This window comes from Homarus americanus, unplaced genomic scaffold (assembly GCF_018991925.1).
Source record: "Homarus americanus isolate GMGI-L3 unplaced genomic scaffold, GMGI_Hamer_2.0 scaffold38683, whole genome shotgun sequence".
Lineage (NCBI taxonomy): Eukaryota > Metazoa > Arthropoda > Malacostraca > Decapoda > Nephropidae > Homarus > Homarus americanus.
This window is the reverse complement of record NW_024738265.1, coordinates 22,375-26,532: the sequence shown is the minus strand read 5'-3', so window position 1 is coordinate 26,532 and position 4,158 is coordinate 22,375.

Below are 4,158 nucleotides of genomic sequence, written 5' to 3'. Positions count from 1 at the left end.
TTTAATGAAAATACGGTATCGTAGTTTTCTTTTGTATCAAATTTAATTAACAAAGATTGATGTTTCAAATGTAATGAACAAAAATTTATGTACAGTATCTACAAATAAATTTCAACAAATGAATACTTTGTTTTACATCGTCCTGTGTATACCATACCATGGATTTGGCTACTTTGGGCTAGCTATGATGACGCAAGAGATCTGCCCTGGCGACTGTACCGACACTCACAGCTGGTGGTGCGTTGGTGCGTCGTTTCCATTGTTTACTGGTAGTTACTGGTAAATATTTTTCAACCTAACGAAACTATTACCCTTTTAAAGGTCGACCCCCAATTTTTTGCAAAATAATTTGGTCTTAAAAACTCGAACTACACACAGGTATATACGGTAAATAAGGACATGGGGGGCCAGGGGTTTTTTGGGGGGGGGCAGCAAAAGTACACGGATTTTTAACATTCACGGGTATCTCTGTTACCTAACCCCCGCGTATGTTAAGGGCCGACTGTATATATTAAGAATAATATGAATCTGGTTGATAAACTCAATAACTTACACCATAATAGAGTCAAACAGTCAGTATTTTCATCAATGTTTTTACGTGCTTTGAGAATTTGCAGCCCGGAATTCATCGATGAGGAATATAAATATCTCTATAATATTGGCTTGAACCTTAAGTACCCTAGATCTTTCATAGACAAATGCCTTAACATTACTAAGAAATCTTTCTTTAGAACCGATCTCAAGCCCACCCATGACCATAAGAATCTCTTAGTATTACCATTTCACAAAAATTTCTCTCAAATTCCTTTACAACTAAAAACCTGGAATGTCAATGTGGCATTTAAAAACTCATGCACTGTTAAACAAATGTTAATCAAGAACTCCCCCAACAATACAAGTGGCTGCATTTATAAGGTTCCTTGCAAGGAATGTAATATGTTTTACTTAGGCCAGACAGGTAAAGATCTTGTAACTAGACTTAAACAACATTAATATAGTGTTAGGACAGGCCAGGAATCCAATGCTCTGTTTGTTCATTTGAGGGATAATAAGCATTGCATTGACTGGGATAATGCCTCCTCAATATTACCTTGTAATTCAATTGACAGTAGAATCATTATAGAATCTAGTCTCATTAAACATACCGAATCAGTCAACATGAATTTGAGTAATGGTATGTACAAACTGGATAATTTCGTAATTAAGAAGATTTGTAACCAGGTGAGAAGGTTGGGTCAGCTCACCCTCTGACCTGACTACCGACTGCTGCAGTGCTTTTGAAGATTAGTAGGGTTATTACCTAATACCTGACCATTGTGGACTTGATCTCACCCTCCTCTGTATATATATACCTTGTTTTGTACTTCTCCTTAGTCTGTACTCACGCCTGAAGATGTGAATTACACGAAAGCGCTTGGGAACTTTGTGTTTTCTTCTTTCCTTGTGGTTATCAGCATATACCTGGATCACACGCACCCACAGTGATTTACTTGCATATATATATATATATATATATATATATATATATATATATATATATATATATATATATATATATATATATATATATATATATATATATATATATATATATATATATATATATTAGGGTGGTCCAAAATATCACATATTTGTATACGTTTTCTCCACAAGGTTTATTTTTGTCCATTAGGTACAAAATGCATCCCAGAAAAAAATTGGATCATTTAAAGCATATTTAGAGGTCAATCCAATGTCCTCTTTTTTTCCATTTAGTACGTAATAAGGATTTTTCGGGGCTAGATAAACACATTATAAACACATTGTCTTTATTCAGCAAAATACAATTATAAGTTTTACAAATTACAAACTAAATAACTCTAGAACACCAATACACATTCTTTATTTGTATCCCTTCATCATAGCAGCTTTGCTTGCCGTTGGTAACTTCTTGCGATGAGCTGCAACAACCTGTAAAAGGTACTGCTTTTGGTCCTCATTTTGCGTTATAGACTCATTATAACGCTCTATGAGAGCAATTGCCCTCTCTGCGCTGTCATTCACCACCTTCATATTTATCGCACGATCTCTCATTGTGATAAACACTTCATCGTCTTTCCATGTTTTGGGATCCTTACTCAAGAACAGTTGTGCTCTTTCTTTGCCATCTAGTGTAAGAACATCAAAAATATCTAATGTACGCTCAGTAACAAATGAGGCCACATTACTGATAGGAGTTTCATCAGATAGGACAATACGCCTTGAAAAGTCCTGTTTCTTTGGGCACTGGAAGTTTTGTACCATATTCTTCTTGGTTTCAGTATCGATCCTGTCATCAAATAAGCTTAGACCGATAAGATGTTCTGATAGATACCAGAGATGTCGGCTAATTGCTGCTTGTGCTGCGTGTGCAACTTTCTCATGAGGATATTCCTTTAAAACCTTCATTAGCTGCAAATCATTGAATGGAGCTCGAACAGCCATTGGTGCTTCATGCCAGAATCTCACATACATTATGCTCACAAACAAAGCCAGTTGTGTGATATTGTTTTCTTCCCGTGTTGATAATGTGAATTGATGTTTGAACAGATAGATTTTGAGAGCATAGATTCCTTTTGCCATCCATCTTGCATGGTGTGTAGGACCAGGAACTCGAAAGGAAACCTAACTACTTGGCAGTCCACCAAGAAACAAAAGAGCTAGTTCTAGAAACTCCCTATAATCATCTCGTGGCTGATTATCCTGCAGGGCTACTGGCAAATATTCAAGCAACTCCTTCCTTAGAATTTGAAGCATTGGGTCTTCAAACATGCTTTCTGGTGCTGGAATGAAGTCATTGAGATATAAATGAAATAAGTAACTTCATCTGATTAATGGTAACCCTTGTCTGTGTTTCCTGTTTCAACCTGTCATTGTCAGTCCCTATGACTCAATACTTGACTCTTTGCCCTTTCCAAATAGGCAACTAGGCTATATACATTGAAATATACCCAATATAATGTGTTGTGTATATTAAGACTGTATCATGCGGACAAGAAAATTCAGTCCTACACTACAAGTATAATATGCAAAATGGATTGACCTCTAAATGTTAATGAATATGGATAAAATTTTACAGACCTTATCTATGAACCAAATGGACAATTTTAAGGCTTGTGGAGGCAATATATTACTACTTATATTTTTTACCATATAGTTTTGGACCACCCTATATATATATATATATATATATATACATATATATATATATATATATATATATATATATATATATATATATATATATATATATATATATATATATATATATATATATATATATATATATATATATATATATATATATATATATATATATATATATATATATATACATATATATATATATATATATATATATATATATATATATACAGTTGTACCCCACTTAACGCGGTCAATAGAACCCAGAGGGTCCCGTGTTAAGTGAAATCCGCGTTAAGTGAACAACAGAACATATGGGATTAATTCCAATAGAAACCAGCCCGACCCCCAAACTCCACTTTTTGACGACACATAACTATGTTTTAGTAAAAATTTTATCTTAACTTTATGATGGTATGAACAAACAAGTAATATAGAAGAGGTTGGGTTAGGAAAAATAAAGGTTAACATAGGAAAAATGAAGGTTACGTTAGAGAAACTAAAAGTTAGGTGGAACACTTACGGTAGTAGAAGAGATGGGTCGGCATACGGGGATGGAGGCTGGTTCCGAGGCAGAGGGCAGATTACTGGCCCTCAGGTGAATCACCATTACTAGGTGAATCACCATCACTGTCACTTACAGTTGTCAGGGCTTCCCTGACAAATCCCTCAAAGTCAACTTCACTGTCACTATCACTGGCTTGGGCTGGCTGTGGTGGGTTGCGGGCGAAGAACTCGGTTATGCTTTTTTGACGGCTGGCGTTTATGTTGTCATGATACACCGTGATGTACGGCTCCATAGCCTGCACCAGCCGGGTATGGAAGACTTCATAGCGGTCATCGTCATTGTCGCGGGAAAGGACGGACTTAATTTTCTCTGCAAACTCTATGGCACACTTAATATCACTATGACTTAAACTAGGTTCTTCGGAGAATGACGCACCTTCTTCCTCCTCTTCACTGGCGTGTTCTTCTTCCAACATCTCGTCGGCAGTC